This window comes from Manis javanica, chromosome 9 (genome assembly GCF_040802235.1).
Source record: "Manis javanica isolate MJ-LG chromosome 9, MJ_LKY, whole genome shotgun sequence".
Classification (NCBI taxonomy): Eukaryota; Metazoa; Chordata; class Mammalia; order Pholidota; family Manidae; genus Manis; species Manis javanica.
In genome coordinates, this window is record NC_133164.1 from 102345219 (window position 1) to 102368703 (window position 23485).

The 23485-nt window shown below is 46.0% G+C and overlaps 1 long non-coding RNA gene across 1 annotated transcript; it reads right to left on the bottom strand.

Annotated features, from left to right (window-relative positions):
- Positions 1 to 1541: 1541 nt before the first annotated feature.
- LOC140843440 (uncharacterized) lies at positions 1542 to 23263 on the bottom strand. Its single transcript, XR_012121215.1, has 3 exons — positions 23058 to 23263; positions 11740 to 11851; positions 1542 to 7843 (listed from the first exon to the last, which is right to left on the bottom strand). It is a non-coding gene; the product is annotated as an uncharacterized lncRNA (long non-coding RNA).
- Between the last annotated feature and the right edge of the window lie 222 nt (positions 23264 to 23485).

Here is a 23485-nt window from a genome sequence, read left to right on the forward strand (position 1 = left end):
ACTCACTTCTGCATCACTGTCCAGCATCTTCAAAACTGCATCTCAGCCTCTACTTCTGGAAAGCCCTACCTGAGACAGCAGGATACAACATGGGGCGGGTGATCCTGAGATTCTAGGTGATCATGCCATTATCACTCCCTTGCACCTGAGTGTGAGTGAATTCACTGAAATCTTTACAGAGAACTAGTTTATACAGGTGTAGCTTCAGAAGTGGGAGGAGAAGTCACAGACAAGGAGGTTAAGAGATTATGGATTGAATTGTACACTTTAAATGGGTGAATTGTGTGAACTGTATCTCAAGAAAACTGCTGAAAGATCTCTTTAGAGAGATAGAGTCACCCTAAGATGGCCAGCCTCTCCTAGGCTATGCCAGGGGACCCTGGCTCTGCAGCCCAACACCAGGAACTAGAAGGACCTACGCAAGACCCTCAGCTCCTCAGCAAGGCTGTCTAACTGCACAGAGAAGACTGGGCACGCATGGGGTGTGGGTAGCAGCCCAGGGAGACTTCATAGCACCTCCTTCCTTGCAAGGGTGTGTTCTTTCCCTGCAGATATATATTATACACAGAAGTAATAGTACTATAACTTCATTCAGATTCCCGGATCTAATTCCAATGTGTGTGAGTATGTGGGAGGGGGTCTTCCCACACATATTTACACCAAGCAGTTCTCAAACACCAGCAGGGTGTCCAAGAACTCAACTCAATTCTGGTGCTATTTGCCCAGAGACAGCACCAGATTCCCAGGTTAAAGCCCACTCCAGACACCGGTCTCAAGCCCTAGGCAGTACCAGTGCTTCTGACCTACGGGCTCAGATTGGAGGTTCCCACAACCTCCCCCATGGGTTTGATCAACTTGCTGAGTGGTTCACAGAACTCAGGAAAACACATTTCCCAGTTTAATAAAGGATACCCTAAAGGATTCAAGGTAACAGCCAGATGAAGTTCCCAAATAAAGGAGTTCTATCCTCATGGAGCTTTGGGGCCTGGCTGGGGGGCATGTGGAGGCCTTCTGGTTCCCCAACTTCAGAAGTTCTCCTGACTGAGGAGCAGGATCCTAGAAAGCAGAGCGATAAGCGCTTAAGGGCTTTTTGTGAGGCTTCATTGCCTCGAGGGGATTGACTAAATTAGTGGCCATTGGCTGATTCAACCTCCAGCCTCCGCCCTTGGGTGGAGACCCAAAAGTCTCTCATTAACATGACAAAACACCCATTTCACCTTTAAGACTCTGCAGTGTCTTCAGGAACTGTGGGTGAAGGCCAAAACACCTGGGAAATATATGCTTGGTCATCTGAATGACCAAATGTGTATTTCTTATGACTCATTATATAATATCACAGCCCTGGTGTGCAGAGGGTTGCCAGTCAGATCCTCACATGCCTTTTGTTCTCCTTGAAGGGTCAGCAGACTTTCTGTAGAGCCCAACAATAAATATTTTAGGCTTTGCAGGTAACATGGCCTCTGGCAACTACTTAGCCCTGCCACAGAAGCACAAAAACAGCCACAGACAATACAGAAATGAACGGGCATGGCTAGGTTCCAATAAAACTTTATTTACAAAAACAGGCAATGGCCCACATTCAGCCATGGGACTGTAGTTTGCAGGCCTCTGTTCTAGAATCATGGACTGGCCTAGTTAAAAATAATTCTGGGCCATAGAACATGATTCCAGGCATCACACTTGTATCTTACAGGACTCACTGGAGAAATGGGACCAAATGTGACATGTAGATGTCAGTTCACCTGGAAACAGAGATTCATAGAATACAGTTCCTGCTCTCAAAGAGATCAATCAAGTTCTGGAGACATGTACATAAGCAAATAATTCCCATTCAGGGTGATCATTGCAGGAGAAATATAGGTACACATAGATCACGTTGGGCTAAAACCATCACTGGCCATTGTTACCAGGATTCAGATCATTAATTTGGAGGCTGGATCAGGTGGCCTTCATGGTGGGCTAGTGATGGTATATCTGTAGTCCCATCCAGTCATGGTCTTTGCACATCTACAGAGGACTTGACTTTTTCAAGATAATCTTGGAAACAAAAATGAACATAATCCCAGATTGTCATTGAGCCAGATCCTGCACGTATAATTTTGGTTGTCTAAGCCACAGGGGTACCCACCAGGGAGGGAGGGCGGTCACGGCCATTGTGTGGGAAAGGCCAGGGGCTGGGTGTGGCTTCAGATGCCACATTCCCAATTTTGTGAGCCTACTCAGTATATCTCAGCTTGTGTGGATGCTTTTCCTAGGCTGTGCCATGGTATCAACCAACCCAAGTAGCCTGGGTGCCCTCCCAGGCCCTGTCTATGGGTGCCCTCTGGTGGCCTATCAGCTGAAAAGCCTTGGCACCTGTTAAGTAAAACAGGAGGGCAGGAACAGGGAAGGCATGAGAATCAGCTGCAGAGATTTCTGCCAGGCTTCTCCTTCACCGGCACAGACTCAAGCCTGTCTCTAGGGATATTGGAATGCATTCAGAGCTTATGGAAGGAATCATTTCTATTCTTAATCGGATACCCTTCATTCTTTCAATGTGGGTGATTCATATATCAAAATACCCACGAGACTTGGCATTCTGGATTGTTTATGGCAGAGAGGGCACCCAAGATCAGGCATTGGAGGCCCAATGAATAAAAAACAGCTGCAAATTTTCCTTCTAGGGGGCTATTTCTCCTTTGCATCTACCTCCAAATGCTGAGTCACTGCTGCCCACTACCCCTTCCGCTGCCATTCCTTCAATGGTCCCACACTGGGGCCTCAACGGGAAAAGGACAATCTTCCTTCTTCAATAGGAACAGATGATCTTCTATGCATTCAGTGCACTAAGAAGAGCCACTTCTGGTGAACATGCTCGTTTGGATTAAATAGTTGTTGTAGCTGAAGGTTGCATGCTTCTCACCCTCAATGGAGGCCATCCACACATTTATTTCTCCAGAAGACAGGGTCTTTGGCATGTTCCCCCAAGTTCCATTGTTTAAGTCTGTGGCTCTGGCAGTACCTATCTTGGCTGGGCTGTGACACTGTTAAAACTCAGCTTTTGTTCCAGGCCCCAGGTTTTTTTTTCAAAGCCTGATCATTACCATCCCCTCCCCTGGCACCATTCTCCCAGTTTCATAACACACTCTCTACCATCTAAAAACCTATGTACACTGATGTTCAAGTGCCTCTCGCCAGGGAAACTTGCTGTCTTGCCAGTAGGTTTCAGCCCCAGACAAGTTCACTATGGATTCAATGTGACTAAAGAAATGAGAACATTCTTGGGGTGAAAGGGTTACACCCAACTTTATTTCCATCATGGCAGGTCAATCTCTAAAATCCTGTTCACTCAGAGAGTCTGCATGCAGCAAGCCAATTTCTGCCTCTGGGCCTCTCTGCCCACACAGCTATCCCAGTCTCTGTCCTCAGTGATGCCTGCAGCCTTGCAGCCATGCCACCATGTCACCCAGAGCACTGGGCAGGGCTCTCTATATAGAGTCAATAACGAAGCATTGCCCACACATGTGTAGTGAGCCAGCCAGCCAGGGCCAGGTGAGAATCCTGGCCACAGGAACCTTCACCTTATCCACGCTTGCCTTTTCCAACCTATGTTTCTTTTGCAAAAGGCATTGTTCTGGAGTCAAAAGACCTGGATTTTCATTCCAGTCTTTCCAACTGAAGTCCAGGTGACTTGGGACAAGCCGCTTTTTTTCTCTATAATAAGGAGATTAGTTTAGGCCAGTGGTTTGAATCAACTTGGCTACACAATAGAATCACCTGTGGAAGCTTTTTTAAAGAACACTTTGTTGCCTTGGGCCAACCCCACAGAATCAGATTCACCTGCTGTGGGTGGGAACCAGCCATCAGGACTTTTTATAAACTCTCTAGATGGTTCTCTTGTAGAGTCAAGGTGAGCTGTTTGTGGGACCTCTATCCATTAGAAGGGACAGAGGTGGAAGTCTCTGAGAGTCCCAGCACGGCCTGCTCCCATTTGCCTGCCTGTGAAGCCAGCCCTGGATTCGGGAAATGCATGTGAAGGCCATTTGGAGCCAAGAGAGAAGCACAGGACAGCAAGGGTTGAAGTAATTTAAAAAACAGTCTTTTTATAAAGACTCCAAGCAGAGCCCTTTCTGGCTTCCAGAACAGCCGTGTGGCCTCCATCAGATCTGGATGTCTGAGAAGCAGCCAACATGATTAACAGCCGGTCTGTCCTATAACTAATGCTGGGCTTACAGGAACAGTACAGCAGCCTGAATCCAGACAAGCTGGAGCTGGCTTGGCCCTGGACACACTATGTGAACTGGTCCTGGTTCCCCCTGCCACCCCACATGTCCAGAAGTCTTAGCAAGGCCCTGCAGCACATTGGTTAACTGTATGGACTCCTGATTCAGGCTACCTGGGTTCAAATCCCGATTCTACCACTTGTCAGCTGTGTGACCTCAGGTGAGTTACTTCACCCTTCTGTGCTTCATTTCCTTGTTTGCAAGCTCGGAATCAAAATAGTGTCTGCCTCTCAGGATTGTGGAAATTTAATGGTTGATACCTGTGTGGTGTGTGTCACTTTAAACATGCTCAGTAAATGTTTCCTGCCTTATTTGGGAGAAACTTCCTGCTATACTAGAATGGAAGTCTGAGGTCTGACTTTTCATCCCAGCTCCACCTTTGTCCAACTGTGTGCTCTGGGGTAAGTGACCTCACTTCTCTGTGCCTAGCGCCCTCTCTTCCAAGCTAAGGGGCGGGACTAACTCCCTTACTCCAAACTCTTCCATGGATTCCCCACTGACCTTATAAGGAAGTTCCAGTTCCCTCACTTGGCCTGTAATGCCATTGGTGTCCCCAGTCTCTGCTCTTCTCTTAAGCTTGGATTCATGCAAAGCCCAAGGCAGAGATGGCTACTGAGTGGTCTTATAAAGCATCACCATGTCATGTCCCTCCTCTGCTCAGAGGCTTCTCGTGGATTCTTGTGTTGTGCAGAGTAAAACCCACCAGGTCCCACAATGCAACCTCAGACCCTACCACTCTCCCTCTCAATTCCTGCACCCAGCTCTCTGGCCTCTTGGCTGTTCCCAAAATGCCAGCCTCTCCTGTCTTGGATCCCTGACACTCGCTGTTTCCTCTGCCTGGAACCTTCCCTCAGAAAGCCGCCTGTCTTGGGCGCACCTTCTTCAGGTCTTCCTTCAAGTGCCCAGAGACACTGTAACAAATAAGAAAGTTGAGGAGCTTGTAACACAAGGAGTAAGCAAGCAATCCATGCATAAAACAGAACAAAGCAAGATGGAGAATAAATTTGTATCCACAGCAGAAACAGTTGCATTAACTTTATGAGCCAGCCTGGAGCGCTTCTAGAGCTCCAGAGTGAGAAAGGTCAGGGTGGGCTACAGTCATTCCGGAAGCTTTGCACTGAGAGGCCTTTCCTTACCACCCTGAATGCAACAGCACACTGGCCCACCGCCCCACTTTATGTTTCTCAATAGCCCTGCCATCCCTATTTGATCATACAGTCATTTATGGCCTGTCTCCCCACTCACAGTATAAGTTCCAAGAGAGTAGAGAGCTTGTTTGGCTCCCTGCTGTGTCCTGAGTTCTTATAACCATGCTGGGCACACAGTAGGTGTTTAGAAACTGTGTTGAAAGATGTTTCCTACTAGAGGAAGTTGGGTTATTGAAAGAAACTCCCAGGAAAGACATCTCTTAACTTAGAAGAATCAACCTCTTTCACAGGTGATACCAGGCATGGAGACAGAGGGATGGGGAAGATATTTTAGAAGCAGTAAGAACATTCCTTGCCGAAGTCCTCAGACCAGACACTGGGCCAATACCTAGCACCTGTGAACTCACACAGCACGGGACCTGGAAAGCCGTTTTGCTCAGTCGGCACCTCACTAGAGGACTAGCCCCTGAGTTTAGGCCTGATGGCTCACACTGTCTGAAAGACCTCAGCAAAGGAGACAGCATCCAGGCTCACCCATGCCCACTATTAGCCCCCTGGGCACCTGGGAAGCCACCAGCGGCTGGGGGCCATCTGGGCTCTCCCACTGGGGGCAGGGTGCTGTTTTTTACTTTTTGCTTCAGCATGGCATTAGTTGAACACTTGGTAGCTTCCCAAATGAAGCCACATGGTTTGATGGTAGATCTCTGGGGAGAAATGTCTCCCTTTAATTGTCCTCAGGACTATTCTGAAAATAGTCCTTTTTATTCAGAGCTTAATTCAGTTAATGTTCCCATAAAGTGTGAGCGAATTCTCTTACAAGCTGCAGTGACAGTGCTCCTCTGTTCTATTTAAAGACTTCCCTGGGCAGAACCTAGGCTCGGCTTTCCCTGATTCTACCTAAAGGCTCTGCACTGATTCCTCTGGGGCATAGTGTGTCCTGGGGAGGGCATCAAGGGGCAGTGAAGTGCCAGCCCACACATCCAGGTTCCCAGTCTTGTCCCTTTGTCCAGTCCCCGGAGTTGTTCTGGAAGCTTTTAAGGCCCAACACAAAGCTCATTTGTAGGAAGCCCCCTCCCTAACTGGTGGAGACCTCGCCTCTACAGCTCCTATCACACGAATACTAATCTGCACCTCTTGGGTGGTCCTGAGCCATCGCCACCTTCTCTTGTGATTATTTGGGTACAAGGTGAATCACCCCCAGGGAAACTTGCCCTGGCACTGTGGGTGCAAGTCTGCATGCATGCTTCAGTGCTCCCCAAACTTCCCTCCATGGTGCCACTGAGCAGGGTAGTGGGATTGGCGGGCTGCACTTCTGTGTCCCTCACCAGGCTTAAAACCCTAGCAGGGGAGGACCCATATCAGTCTAGTTTGGTGCCATAGGTACCAAGCCTAGGAGGGTGCCTGGATCATGGGTCTTCAATCACTATTGTTGAATGGATGACTCTCGCCTTTTAGAATGTAATATCCTAGATGACAGGACCATATTTTATACTCTTTTTAATCTTAACTGTACCTATCCAGTGTTAGCACTGTGTGACTGTTTGCTGGCTGGATGAATAAATGAAAGGTAAAGTTCACAGCATAGATGGGACTTGGACTGGGCCTTCAAGGATGAACAATCCAGAAAGTCCCAGCAGGAGAGGCTATGGTTAAGACCCCATCAGCCTCTTACTGTGGCCCACCTCCCCTGATGGGGTCTCCCATATTAGACCTGATTAATAACAGGAAAATCCATCCAGAGGCATAAATAGAGAAAGTAATGGCTGCTGCCTCAATTCTGGGTCTGGCACTAGCCATGTACATACCAGGGGTCACCTTTATATCCTCAAAGCCCAGCACAGTGTCAGGTATATGGTAGGTTCCTCATAAATATGTGTTGAAGGGAATCAACTATCTCCTACCCGTTATTAAGTATCTCACAGCTGAGACTGGGGCATCCATTTCTGGGTTTAGGAGAAATGTGTACAGAAGCAGAAACCCAATCAAAAGTGGCCCTCATCTGCTGGGCTAGATTGAGCAGTCGAAGGTTCTACAGACGTAAAAGGATTCTAAGTCTCAGGTAGTCCCCAAGCCTTGTCAAGTACAAAGGTACGAGCTGTGACCTTTGTTCTGAAGGCCTGTCACACACCAGATCGAGGCATAAGAGCTGCCCCCGTGCAGCAGAGCAGCGAGGAGGCCAGCCTGACCCTCAGGGCTGACACTGACGCACGTGAGGATGGATGGGCAGCCTGGCGTCTGGGTGGGAGGCAGGCTCCTCAGGCAGGGAGGCCCACAATGCAGAGCACGGGAGGAGGCGTCTGCAGGCCCCACAAGGCTCATCCATCTTGGTGAGCACTGGGTCATCCTGGTTCCCAGAATTGTAAAATTTCATTTCTCCCAGAGAAGCTGATCCATGGGTAGTTTGAGCTGAAATATTCCAAAGGCAGGCAGTGACTGCAAAGGAAGACGCAATGTTAGGGTTTCCCCCTGCCCGCCCCTCTCCCCCCAGTAAAGTGAGGAGAGGGAGAGCTTGAGGGAGAGGAGACAGTAGGCAGATTTCTGCCTCCGCACTATCCAGTTGGCGCTGCAGGAAAGCTCCTTTTGTGGTTCACCAGACAACGTAGGTGCTGCCGGCAAGAGACCTCCTTCTGGGATCTGGCTGCCAAATTCATTCAACCTAGAAAGCAGCTGTGAGCTGGCCTGGAACAGAGCCAATTTACCTCTTGTCCCCATGTAATTGTGGGGTCCCTGGGCAGGCTCCAGGGTGGGTGGTCTGGCAGGGCCACCTTCACCCCAGGCCTATGACTCTGACCCTCCCACAGGTGCTGCAGGGGCTTCCAAAATTTTCTACAGAGCAGTCCCACCCCTGCCAGCCCGGGGACAAGGCACTGCCGGCTCTCAGCCCAGGCAAGCTCTCCCCAGCCCACAAGGCCCCATTCCCTCATGGGCAGCCCAGGCTGCACCGCAGCCTCTTCCGTAACCAGTTTGAGCCTCAGTTCTTTTGAATGTACAGTGGGAATGGTAATGAGCCCCTCTCAGTGCCTGGGGACTGCTAGCACCGTCCAGGGGAAGCGTGAGGCTCCAGGTTAACTATCATTATTACTTCTGCTCCACGGAGGAAGGAAGTCGGGGAATGATGTCAGATGCTCAGACAGGCCTGGGGCGACCTGGGCGGGGCCTGGCTGGGATGGGTTTGTCCTCTTCCAGCAGCTCTGCAAGCAGGGCTGCAGGAGGCAGGCCAGGGTCCACGGCACACAGAATTGCTACAGCTGGCTGAGAGAAGGGAACGGTCTGAACTCAGAACCACACCGCAGGGCTGGCTGGGACCTTTCATGGTCTAGCCAGGAGGTCGTGGGACCACAAGTCCATTGGAAGCCTCTGGGCTTGTTCCCATATCTCACTGGGGTAGAACAGCCTTGGAGGGCACTGCGCAGTGTTGCCCAGGCTAAACCAGAAACCATGTGCTCCTCCATAAACTCCCTGGGCCTCAGAGGCCTGTCACCTCTACGTTTCTGTTGGACCCCTCCCCTTGGAGAGCATCAGTGCCCTCTTCTGGGACAAGAGATATGTCGAACTGAGTAGAAGCACTTAATGAAGCGCCGGGGGCTGGCACAGAGCATGGCACTGCTGTGAATGCAAAGGGGACACGTGTCCAGTCTCTAGGCCATTCCAGTCTAGTGTGAAGGCTGGGGGAGAAGGTGGTGGGGAGGTGACTGCCACCCAGTGTAGAATGCAAGTTTGGAGATGACTAGGAGAGGACTAGGAGCCAGAGAAATGGGACACTGACTTCTGTTTAGGGTGAGGAAGTCCTTTGTGGCAGTGATAGCATGTCAGAAGAGTCAGTACTGAGCAGTGGTTCAGCCTTCCAACTGGGCTGTGGGTCTTGACTCAGCCATTCCTATAAGCAAGTAATTTTTAACTCTCTACCAGTGCATTTCCTCATCTGCTAAAAGAGAAAAAGAATATATGAGGCCATGAAGTAGCTATGATGATGCCATGCAATCACATACACAGCATGGACACAGCATGGAGCAGGGTGTCTGCTGCAAAGCAAGTCTCACTCACGGTGTGCTGTGATTAAGGATGGGTGGGATTTGAACTTACGGAGATGGTGGGGAAAGACAGGATCAACTGAGCCTATCAGTTTAGTTGTGAGGTACTCCAACAGAAATTTCATTTTAAATAACAAGGAAGTTTCTATTTAAAAAGCTCTAGTTGGTAAATGTTTGTGAAATGAAAATTCCATTGAAAAAAGTGAAGAATCTGTCCCCATTTTCCTGCTTTCAAGCTTGAGTTTCATATAGTTATTTCAGCATGCATTAAACACATCCTGTATCCAGGATGCTGTGCTAGGAGTAGAGCAGTCCAGAGATATCAGGGTAAGCTCCACCCTCAAGGAGTTTGCAAGTAGCAAGTTCAAGTGCACAGGTCCTATGGGGGCAGAAGGCCAGTGTCAGGAAGCCTAGCCCAGCCCCTCTCTCAGATATCTCCAGGGCACTGCTGAGGATGGGTTCCCCCACCCCCCAGGTCCCATGGTTTCAGGCAGATAAGCTTCTTCTGCTAAGATCAACGGATAATGGGTCACTAGTTTCTAAGGTAGGCAGGATAGCCCCAGCTGGAGGTGAGCATTAGAGGTCTGTGGGAAGTTCCAGACCTGGGGGCAAAGCTGCCCCAACCAACCTTCCTTTACTGGATTTAAAATTAACAGCCCAGCTGCAAAGAGTATTTGTTCTGTGTTCACAGGGAAATGGCCTGTGCAGATCTGACCTTGGCTCTCTCTCTCACCCCTCTTGCCTCAGTGCAGAACCACAGAAAATTAACCCTCAGACCACCAAACTATTGCTCTTCAGCAAAAGGCATTCAGTTCCTTGTGTAGGTTTAGTGGAAGGGGGTACAGCATGACCCAGCAGCTGTTTATCACACCCACTGTGTGAGGTGGCTCATTATGCTATGAGACAGACTCTTACATTATCCCCAACTTACAGATGAGGAAACTGAGACTTAGCAAGGTTTAGTGACCTATCCAAAGACCACACAGCTAAAATGAAGCAAATGAAGGATGTTCATCAGAGCTGGACACCAAGTCCTGTGTTTTAACCAGGGCTCTCTGCCAACACCCACCCCAGTGTGATGTTGTGATGTTTTAAGAAGCCCTTAAGGGACTCTGATACTTTACTTTCTTTCTGTGTCAGAATAGCCGAACTGTGGATTGTATACAAGAGGGCTGGAAACTCACAGCTTGGGGAGGGGATAGAAGGCTAATCTGATCAGGAAATATGTTTTATTTGGCTGAAAGAATGTTTTTAAAACTTTTAAAATGTTAATTTAAATTGGATGTCTAGCTTGCCATGTGCCCTATGCCTTAAGTCTGGCATTTTCCATATTTAATTACCTGCCTGGCCCCAGAAAACATTTGAATCTGTGACCCTTGGTACAGCCCAGCTTGCCCCGACTGTGACTTCAGGGCTGATTCCTTAGAACCCTTCTTTTCTGAAGGCACTTTAGCTTCTTTCCCTCAAGAGGTGCTTTGCAGCTGTCTCATCTGTGGTGAACAGACGGGGAAGCCCGCAGAGCAGATGCATCTCCTCCTCTTCTCTCCACCACCAACTCTGCCTTCCCTCCCCGCCCTGCAAAGGACTCCACAGTCCTAGACAGGCCAGCCTGTGTTCCCAAGGCCAGAAGTCCACTGAGTGTGGGCAGCTCAAAGGGGAGCCAGCTGTCAGTACTAAACCCACAGTCTTTGCCGAACCACTAGTCCACAAGGCCTGGCATTGACCGAGACCTCTGGGTGCAAGGCTGGGTCACTGCCACTGGGCCCAAGGAGCTGCAGACCCAACGCAGCTCCCATCCCAGCTCTGCCATGCCTTACGACAGGGCCCACTGCAGCCCCGGGGAGGCCACCAGGTCCAAGAGAGGGGGGGGCTGGTCCCTTGGGTGTCCTAAGGGTTGTGGGTGCCACTTTGTTTACATGTTTCAGGACCAAATCCTGGCCAGCCTGGTTTCATGAAACCAGGAAAAATCTTCCTGATGGGAAAACTGCGGTGGAGACAAAGGGTGCGTGCGTGCGTGTGTGTGTGTGTGTGTGTGTGTGTGTGTGTGTGTTGGGGTGGGGAAGCAAGGGAAGAGGCAGGGAAGAAGAAAGGAAGGAAAAAGCAAAACAAGAGACATGTGGTTTTCTTCTTGTGGGTTGAGGCAAGGGCTTGGCAGTTTAAGTAAAGCCCTGAGTCCAGATTATGGGGCAGTTAAAGACTGGGTGGGGCTGGGGAGAGTCCTGAGAATAAAGTGTGTATGAAGGTGCCCTGCCCAGGGCCAGGCAGGCAGCAGAGGGGGAGAGGGGTGTCTCCACTCACCTGCAGGAGCCCTCCTCTTGGCACCAGCTTCTGTTCTACCCGAGAAGCCACCACAAGCGCAACTCACACAGGAGCTCTTTGTCCTCAGAGAGGGCAACTGCCTTCAGCAACGCTGTACAAGGAAAGTGTCAGAGACAATGTAATCCTGTATGAGATCCAGACTTGGGGCTCAGAAAGCGTAGTTTCCATGGAGAAAGACTGAGATGAGAATACGGGTTTTCATCCTGGAATAGTCACTAACACTGACTCAGGGGTTGGACCAAGTCACTCATAGATTTACAGATTCTAGACCCCTGTTTGGGGGGGTGCAGCTTTTCCTCCTAGTTCTTGGGCTTAACAACATCAAATATATGTGGTGCTTATTTGCCTGCCACTCTTTCAGATACTTCCTATTCACTCACTTAATCCTTCTAAGTCTATGACACAGACCTATGACTATTCCCACTTTACTGAAGATGAACTGAGGCACAGAGAGTTGAATGACTTGCTAGGTTGAGTCCAGGAGAGCTCAGCATTTATGTTACTAATGATATGCTGGCTCATTGTGGGAGGGTGAGAATGCCCAGCACAGGGCCAAACATGAGATTCCCAGGCATAGACCCTGGCATCCCATTTCCTTCCTTCAGCTCCCAGCTCCCTCCCAACAACCCCGCCCCCCCCCCCCCCACATGCAGAAGATGATATTCACTTCCCAGGAAGCCTAGGTCTCCAAGTGAGCATGTGGAGTAGAGGACCCTGTCTGACTTGCACTGGACTTATACATGAATAATAAAGGTTTTTTTAATCTTGCTAAGCCACTGAGAGTTTAGAATTATGTGTTACAACAGTTAGCCTAGCCTTGATGAGACAGGAAGATATGTGTGAATTTTATTATGAAAAATGTACAGAGACGGAAACATCAAATGCTAAGTACAAGTAATAGAAAAATCACCTGGCTTGTAATCAAACACACCTAGAGATGGATTCACGGCTCAGCCACTTGCTGGCTGTGTAACTTCAGGAACATCTTTTAGTATCATTGAGCATCACATTTTGTATCTGTTAAATGAAAAGATCTATCTTGCAAGGTTATCATGAAGATGAAAGATAATACTAATAATGTCCCAGGCACATTTGCTGGCATAGTAAGTGCTCAATGAACAGCCACTCCAGCTATTATTAAGTCATAGATTCACATAGCAAATGACATCAGAGCACCCCTTTTCTGGAGGCTAGCCTAGAACAGTCTTACTACATACCATTTTCCCTAGCCATGCTTTGTGCTGGAGCAAATGGCCATATTCTTATTATAAAGGAACTCCATAAGAATTCATGTTTCTGAAAACCTCTTCTGTATACTCTTTGACTGCACATATCTGAAGTACTTCAATGAGGCCCAGACATAGCTGAAATCAGGTGACCATGAGTTTTGTTGTAACAGAATTGACTGCATTAGAAAAAAGGTGATGAAAAGGTCACAAATTGGGGCCAAAGCTAGAGTACTCCACTCTGCACGTTTTAGACTCAAATTTTGCCTGTTTCCCAGACTACTAGAGCCAGCTTGTTGTGAGCACAAAAAAAGGATTTCAGGAATAAGTTTCTGCAGCTCTTCTTTCAAACATCCCCTCTTGCTGGGCCCTCTGGTGGTTATGAAATTAACTGCGTCTGTCTTAGAGGAAGTATGAAAATATCCACCCCACCCTTGTGGAAGATAGAGGGAATCACATTCACACACACAAACCAGGAAGATGCACATGCAGCTAGTGGGCAGAGCTTGGCCTGGAGGCAGGTGACACGGAAAGGAGGAGGCATTTCAACAAGGAAAACTCCAGGATTTGGAAGTAGGCTCAGATGAGAGAGGAAGGAGGCAAAACAGTGAAAGAACAGCCTAGAAAATCCTCCCTGGGGGATTCAGACCACTGGCCACAGCCAGGCTACTGCAGGCTTCCCCTCCCCCGGAAGTTACAAAAGGTGCCAAAACAAACTCCACTGGGCACTCGGAGGTCATTATCTCTGCTTTCCCCTGCTGCTTTCCCCCCTCCTGCCTCCTTCATGCCTCCTCCCTGCACCAGCCAGAGAGGCTGGCCAACCGATTCCTACACAAGGACACGGCCCAGGATGACACCTGAAATCCTGTACCTACCAGTCTGATGCTGAGTCCTTCCCTTCATCCCCCTCATTGCCCCACCCCCCATAGAGATTCATTCCTTGAGGGAAGTTTTCTGGGCCTCAAAACAAAATGCAAGTAGATATTGGAAAAAAGGAGCATTTTTTTTCCAAAAAGAAATGATTTTTGGAAAAATGAGATCCAGCAAAGATAAATAGTTTTGTATGCTGCAGGACTTCTCAGAGCTTTAAGTGCATGAAGGTGCTATGAGAGCTACAGGGCATTATAAGATGATATTCACAAAATTTACTTGAGCACTGCAGCCTGTTTTTCAAAGAGCACCTTGAAAGATGAGAAACACTTATTTAAACAACTAGTAAGCTCATTGCTGTTAAGGTACTGGCTGCCAGAGGGCAGGTCTTTTTGACAGAAGGAGTCTTACTGTAGATGCTGGGTACTAGAGTCCTCGCTAAGGTCTTCCACTCTGTGAGCTCTGGGCTAGTTGCTTTCATTTCCTTGGGTTCCATTTTCTCATCTGTGAAGTGAGGAGTTTGGAGAGATCTGTGGGTTCCAAACTATTTTAAGGAAATGTGGGACTTTATGTAGGGACTTCATCAGTTCCACAAGCCATAAAATGTCCCTAAATTAAGAAAATGTGGCTTGAGGATTCAAGATGGCAGCATGAGAGGTGAGACAGAGAGCTCCTCCCAAAACCACATATAGTACAAAAATATAGTTAATACACTAACCTCAAAAGAGCAACAGGAAAGAAGGCTGTACCAGATCGCATACACCTAGGGAACAGAGCAGACAGACCTCATGAAACAGGGTAATGTACCAAAGCCTTGATCCAACAGGACCCAAGCCCTTCCCCTACCCTAGCTCACCAGCAGGAGGAAAAGAAACAGAGCGGGGAGCAGGTAGAAGCTTAGGACTGCTGAACACCGAGACCTGGAGATCTGCTTTGGAGCACAAACCTACATTGTGTGGTGCACTGGAGGTTGGTGGGGGTGGGGAGCTGGGACAGGAGGAGTGCTTGAGAGACTGAGATTCCGGCCATTTGTAGAAGATGGGGATCCACATCCAGCAGCTCTGGGACAAAGGAAAGGCGGGACAAAGTCTGAGAGGCTTCCTAGCAGCTAGAGGGCTGCTGAAGGGACGGGGTTTGCATGGAGCTTGCTGTGCAGGAAAAGGGATAGGTGGACAAGGTTGTCTGGGCGTACTCTTTGCAGCAGGTTGGGAACTTTGAGGAGCTTCAGGAGCTCCATCCCCCTGACTAACTACTCATCTCTGAGCCCCCCACTGTGACACAAGCCTGCTGTGCCTTCCTCCTGGCCTGCTGGCAATGGCTCACAAACCAGCAGTCACTGCACTAGCATTAGGCCAGCCACAGGGAGGCCCTGCCTACAGCAGGTAGAGACACAAAGCACAGAGGCTTATATTTGTGTGCTTGGGCCACTGACGCTGGAGAAAGGTACTGCAGCCGGAAAGCAGGAAACAGCACTTTCCTCCCACCAGGCTCCAGCGCCACTCCCCTGCGATCCCCAACCTCACTCCTAGTGCTGAGCAGCTCCAGAGACTAGAGCTTCTGGGCACTAGAGGGCGCCACATAAAAATATGAAATGTCAAAGGAACATAGTCCAGAGCAAAATCTCACAAACCCCAGAAAAAGGACCAAACGAAACTGAACTCACCAACCTTTCTGAAAGAGAGTTCAAAATAAAAATCATAAACATGCTCATGGAGGTACAGAAAAATATTCAAGAACTCAGGAACGATTTTAAGATGGAGATTCAATCATTAATAAATTCCATATCTGAAATGAAACATACAATGGAGGGATTTAAAAGCAGATTAGATGTAGTAGAAGAGATGGTAAATGGAATAGAAATTAGAGAAGAGGAATACAAAGAAGCTGTGGCACAGAGAGAAAATAGGATCTATAAGAATGAAAGAATATTGAGAGAACTGTGTGACCAGTACAAACGGAACAATATTCGCATTATAGGGGTACCAGAAGAAGAGAGAGAAAAAGGGATAGAAAGTGTCATTGAGGAGGTAATTGCCAAAAATTTCCCTAGTCTGGGGAAGGAAATAGTCTCTCAGGTCATGGAGGTGCACAGATATCCCAACACAAGGGACCCAAGGAAGACAACATCAAGAAATATAATAATCAAAATGGCAAAGATCAAGGATAAAGACAGACTTTTAAAAGCAGCTAGAGAGAGAAAAAAGATCACACACAAAGGAAAACCCATCAGGTTATCATCAGATTTCTCAACAGAAACCTTACAAGCCAGAAGGGAGTGGCATATATTTAATGCAATGAAAAAGAAGGGCCTCGAACCAAGAATACTGTACCCAGCAAGGTTATAATTCAAATTTGAAGGAGGGATTGAACAATTTTCAGAGAAGCAAAAGCTGAGACAATTTACCTCCCACGAAGGGAAAAAAAAAAACACAGCAAAGTAGAACAATTAATAAGCAGATGCAAAATCAAATCAACTACCCCCAAAGTCAATCAAGGGATCGACAAAGAGTACAGAATATGATACCTAGCATATAAAGAATGGAGGAGGAAGAAAAAGAAGGAAAAAAAAATAACCTTTATGTTGTGTTTGTAATAGCATGCTAAGTGAGTTAAATCAGACTGTTAGATAGTAAGGGAATTATCCTTGAACCTTTGGTAACTATGAATCTAAAGCCTGCAATGGCAATAAGTACATTCCTATTGATAATCACCCTAAATGTAAATGGTCTGAATGCACCAATCAAAAGACATAGAGTCACTGAATGGATAAAAAGCAAGACCCATCTATATGCTGCTTACGAGAAACTCACCTCAAACCCAAAGACATACACAGACTGAAAGTGAAGGAATGGAAAAAGATATTTCATGAAAATAATAGGGAGAAAAAAGCAGGAGTTGCAGTACTTGTATCAGACAAAATAGACTTCAAAACAAAGAAAGTAACAAGAGACAAAGAAGGACATTACATAATGGTAAAGGGGTCAGTCCAACAAAAGGATTTAACTATTATAAATATCTATGCACCCAACCAGGATCACTTACATATGTGAAACAATTACTAATAGAATTAAAGGGGGAAATAGAATGCAATGCATTCATTTAGGAGACTTCTACATACCACTCACTCCAAAAGACATATCAACAGACAGAAAATGAGTAAAGAGACAGAGGCACTGAACAACGTATTAGAACAGATGGACCTAACAGACATCTACAGAACACTCCATCCAAAAGCAATAGGATACACATTCTTCTCAAGTGCACATGGAACATTTTCAAGAATAGTTCATATACTAGGCCATAAAAAGAGCCTCAGTAAATTCAAAAAGATTGAAATCGTACCAACCAGCCTCTCAGGACACAAAGGTATGAAACTAGAAATAAATTACACAAAACGAAAAAGCCCACAAACACATGGAGGCTTAATAACACGCTCCTACATAATTAATGGATCAATGACCAAATAAAAACAGATCAAGCAATATATGGAGACAAATGACAGCAATAATTCAACAACACAAAAATCTGTGGGATGCAGTGAAGGCTGTGTTAAGAGAGAAGTATATTTCAATACAGGCTTACCTCAGGAAAGAAGAACAATCCCTAATGAACAGTCTAAATTCACAATTAATGAAACAAGAAAAGGAAGAACAGATGAGGCCCAAAGTCAGTAGAAGGAGGGACATAATAAAGATTAGAGCAGAAACAAATAAAATTAAGAAGAATAAAAAAACAGAAAAAAATAAATAAAAGCAGGAGCTGGTTCTTTGAGAAAATAAACAAAATAGATGAACCCCTAGCCAGACTTATCAAGAAAAAAAGAGAGTCTATACACATAAAAAGAATCAGAAATGAGAAAGGAAAAATCACTACAGACACCACAGAAAGACAAAGAATTATGAGAGAATACTATGAAACATTATATGCTAAAAAACTGGATAACCTAGAAGAAATAGACAACTTTCTAGAAAAATGCAACCTTCAAAGGCTTACTCAGGAAGAAACAGAAAATCTGAATAGACTGCTTACCAGCAAAGAAATTGAATTGGTAATCAAAAAACTACCTAAGAACAAAACCCTGTACCAGATGGCTTCACCACTGAATTTTATCAAACATTAAGTGAAGACCTAATACCCATCCTCCTTAAAGTTTTCCAAAAAGTAGAAGAGGAGGTAATACTCCCAAACTCATTCTATGAGGCCAACATCACTCTAATACCAAAACCAGGCAAAGACACAATAAAAAAAGAAAATTACAGACCAATATCCCTGATGAACATAGATGCAAAAATACTCAACAAAATATTAGCAAACCAAATTCAAAAATACATCAAAAAGATCATCCATCATGATCAAGAGGGATTCATCCCAGGGATGCAAGGATGGTACAATATTCAAAAATCCATCAACATTATCCACTACATCAACAAAAAGAATGACAAAAACCACATGATCATCTTCATAGATGCTGAAAAAGCATCTGACAAAATTCAACATCCATTCATGATAGAAACTTTCAACAAAATGGATATACAGGGCAAGTACCTCAAAATAATAAAGGCCATATATGACAAGCACACAGCCAACATTATACTTAACAGTGAGAAGCTGAAAACTTTTCCTTTAAGATAAGGAACAAGACAAGGATACCCACTCTCCCCACTTTTATTCAACATAGTTCTGGAGGTCCTAGCCACAGCAATCAGACAACACAAAGAAATAAAAGGCATCCAGATTGGCAATGAAGAAGTTAAACTGGCCCTGTTTGCAGATGACATGATACTGTACATAAAAAACCCTAAAGAATCCACTCCAAAACTACTAAATCTAATATCTGAATTCAGAAAAGTTGTGAGATACAAAATTAACACACAGAAATCTGTTGCATTCCTATACACTAATGATGAACTAGCAGAAAGAGAAATCAGGAAAACAATTCCATTCCCAACTGCATCAAAAAGAATAAAATACCTAGGAATAAACCTAACCAAGGAAGTGAAAGACCTATACTCTGAAAACTACAAGACACTCATGAGAGAAATTAAAGAAGATACCAATAAATGGAAACACATCCCATGCTTATGGATAGGAAGAATTAATATTGTCAAAATGGCCATCCTGCCTAAAGCAATCTACATATTAAATGCAATCCCTATCAAAATACCAGCAGCATTTTTCAATGAACTAGAGAAAATAGTTCTAAAATTCATATGGAAGCACAAAAGACCCTGAATAGCCAAAGAAATCCTGAGAAGGAAGAATAAAGTGGGGGGGGGAATTATGCTCCCCAACTTCAAGCTCTACTACAAAGCCACAGTAATCAAGACAGTTTGGTACTGGCACAAGAACAGACCCATAGACCAGTGGAACAGAATAGAGAGTCCAAACATTAACCCAAGCATATATGGCCAGTTAATATACCATAAAGGAGTGATGGATATAAAATGGGGAAATGATAGCCTCTTCAACAGCTGGTGTTGGCAAAACTGGTCAGCTACATGTAAGAGAATGAAACTGGATTATTGTCTAACCCCATATAAAAGTAAACTCAAAATGTATCAAAGACCTGAATGTAAGTCATGAAATGATAAAACTCTTAGAAGAAAACATAGGCAAATATCTCCTGAATATAAACATGAGCAACTTTTTCCTGAACGCATCTCCTTGGGCAAGGGAAACAAAATGATAAATGTAAAAAACCGGACTACATCAAGCTGAAAAGCTTCTGTACAGCAAAGGACACTATCAGCAGAACAAAAAGGCATCCTACAATTACAAAGGGATAATACATTTATAAAGGACATATCTGACATGGGGTTAACATCCAAGATATATAAAGAACTCATAGGCCTCAACACCCAAAAAGCAAATAACCCTTTTAAAAAATGGGCAGAGAATGTGAACAGACACTTCTCCAAAGAAGAAATTCAGATGGCCAACAGCCACATGAAAAGATGCTCCACATTGGTAATTATCAGGGCAATGCAAATTAAAACCACAATGAGGTATCACCTCATGCCAGTTAGGATGGCCAACACAGAAAAGAATAGAAACAACAAACACTGGTGAGGATGCGGAAAAAGGCGAATTCTCCTACACTGCTGGTGGAATGTAAACTAGTTCAGCCATTGTGGAAAGCAGTATGGAGGTTCCTCAAAAAACTCAAAATAGAAATACCATTTGACCCAGGAATTCCACTCCTAGGAATTTACCCTAAGAATGCAGGAGCCCGGTTTAAAAAAGACATATGCACCCCTATTTTTATCGCAGCACTATTTACAATAACCAAGAAATGGAAGCAACCTAAGTGTTCATCAGTAGATGAATGGATAAAGAAGATGTGGTACATATACACAATGGAATATTATTCAGCCATAAGAAGAAAACAAATCCTACCATTTGCAACAACATGGATGGAGCTAGAGGGTATTACACTCAGTGAAATAAGCCAGGCGGAGAAAGACAAGTAACCAAATGATTTCACTCATCTGTGGAGTATAAGAACAAGGCAAAAACTGAAGGAACAAAACAGCAGCAGAATCACAGAACCCAAGAATGGACTAACAGTTACCAAAGGGAAAGGAACTGGGGTGGGGGGTGGGAAGGGACAGAGAAGGGGAATAAGGGGCATTACGATTAGCACACAGTATGTAGGGTGGGGGCACGGGGAAGGTAGTATAGCACAGAGAAGACAAATAGTGATTCTATAGCATCTTACTACTCTGATAGACAGTGACTGAAATAGGGTATGTGGTGGAGACTTGATAATGGGGGGGACCTAGTAATTAACAATATTGCTCATGTAATTGTATATTAATGATACCAAAATTTAAAAATTAACAAATTAACAAAAAAAAGGAAAGAAAGAAAAAAAGAAAACATAGACTCCTGAAGAAATCCACTCATCTTTTTACCTGTTTTATACTGAAGATCTACCAAAGATTCCAATTGAATAAAAAGTGTATTTGCTAAAACTGATTGAAAGCCTCTAGAATATTTGATCTTGAAGGAGAATTCCAGACATATATGATTATCCAGGTGTGTAATCTAGGACTCAAGTAAACAGCCTGGAATTGGGAGATTTACCAGTATGGCTGATTGTTAGTTTTGTGACATGGCTAAATTCCAGGACTTCTGGGGAATTTTTGTACCCAGGTCATTTGGCTATTGCAGAATTAATATTACTACACTGGAATCTATTCTGGAACCGACTTTGGGGCAGCAGAGGCTCTCCTAGGCTGATAGTGGGGACTAGACCCAGGGCAGAGCCATGCGGCTAAAGTTGCGTCTCCCTGGGTCCCTGTAACAGCCTCTTCCTTCCTTTCCTGCCTCCCAGCTCACCCCTCCTGCTCAGTCCCCAGTGTTACCAAATAACCTTCCTCAAATAGCCCCTCTCTTGCTATGTGGTTGCCCACAACCCACAAGGATGCATTGCAACCCTTGCAGAAGCTCCACGGCTGGTTCTGAGATATTCCAGGCAGCTGCCGTCTCCACAGCTAGCCAACAGAAAATAGGTCTCATGGTTTAAAAAAAGAAACCAAAACTGATTAGGTCCAATCCTAAAAAATAAATGACACAGAGCCTTCCATATCAAATCTGTGGACTTCAACAAAAAATAGAATTCATAGGAAAAGTTATAACTTTAAATTAACATATTAGAAAATTAGAAAGAAAATCAAGTAGCCAAGAATACAACTCAATGTCTCAGATTAAGTTGTTTAATCTCCCGGTAACCCTTCCTGACAACCAAGCCAATCAGATAGAATAACCCCCACCAAAACAAAACAAAAACCGGCATATAACCTCTTCAACCAAAGGAGGTGACAGGACATCTAGCAACTCCTGGAAGATGCACCAATGCATCAGACCAGCTACAACAGGACCTGGCCGCCAGAATGAAAAATTCCCTCCCAAATTCTCACCCCTAAAAGGAGAAGGTCACATGCTGAGCAGAAGCCTGGGCCAAGAGATCTGACAGCAGCCTGTGCTGAGAAGAAAATTCCCCCGGGCTGGAAGTTGTGGCAACAGCAAAAATACCATGTGGACCTGGGCAGAGCAAACAGCAGTGGAGAAGTTTAAGTCTCTGGGAATCTCAGATGTATCCAGCCATCCATTCATTCCAGAAGGAAAGGGCCTCACTTTGAAGGAAAATTACTGGAAACAGAAACCAAAGAGAGCAGAAAGGAACACTATGATTAAGTGAAAGAGCTTAGATGGTGGGAGAGGAAAGGCCCAGGGGTAAAAGGTCTCAGAAAACACTGAAATACAACACATGAAACAGAGAGTATATGCTGGAAGGCTAGGCCTGCAGAGCTCTAGGGTGGGGCCTGGGACTGGATCAGGAAACCTCCCAGAACTAGACTTCCATGTTGGAGACAATTAAGTGGCTATAGAGACAGGCTTTATTTTGAGTCATTCATGCTGAGATAGAATAGATAGGCTCAGACCACCTGGACCCTTTGAACAAATCAAAAACCCTTCCACCCTGCATGCACTGTAGGTTCCCATTTGACCACAGTGACATCTCCTGGTGACCGTGTTTGGAGTCCAGCTATGAAGGAGGAAAAACAAACCCAGGAGGAGGAGGATGGTGACATCACTCTGATACCACCTCCCTTTGTCTTAAAAACATGAAAGACCCCTGCCATGTGGCTCAGGGAGCCATTTGCTACAGAGATCCTGTCCTTGCTGTGCCAGCTCCCTTTGTTCAAGCATAAGCAGAAATAAACTTTGAGTTCTGGTGCTGGCCTCATGTCGATTTCTACTGCATAGAGAGCCAAGGACCCAGGACTGTACGAACGACACCTGCAAAGGAGGTGGCCCTGAGCCTGCAGCTGAGCTACCCTAGACCATCTCCTTCCAAACAGTCCCTCCCCGTTCCCAGCAGGAGCGTCCTCCCACAGGTCTGGAAAAGCCATCTGCTTTAAACATGAGGGAAAAGGGAAATATAGCCCAGCTCCATACAGTTATCTTTCCAAAGATTACAACGAAAAAGCAGCATGGGAGTCATAGCAGCCGCCATTAGTGCCCTGCCTTGGGGGCATTTGGCTGCCGCTAACGTCAGTCTCCACTTCACAGGACAGGTCCCTGTGAGCTCAGACCTAGCCCAGACTGCAGGGCCCCTCACACCTGCGTGCTCAGTCTCATTCCACCACTTGCCTGGAAGCTTCTCCCAGTGCCCCAGGGGCCCTCCCTGCTCACCTGTAAGAGCAGCCCAGAGGTGAAGGGAAGTTGATGCCCCCCAGAAGCAGCCTTCAATCAAAGGAAGATGCCAGGGTCCTTGTCCTTCAGCCCTCGGTCTGCTTCCACAGATCCTGCTTGATTAGGTCCCTATTATCCACATCTGGCTGACGCATCCTCACTTTCTCTTCTTCTCCTTCCCAGTCTCACTGTCCCAGTTCCTGCTTCCTTGGTCACCCCTACTGCTTCCTGAGATCCTCACTCAAATAAGCTCCACCCACCACACCTATCTCGGGGAACCTGTATCAGGTGAGTTAATATTGGGAATGGCCTAAAAAAAGAGGCTTGGGATGGGTGATGGAACCGGTTCATGCTGGATGATTGGGTGGCTCACCTCACACTGATGGTAAACAGGGTGGTTATGACCCCAGGTGTGCTGGCGCCTCACC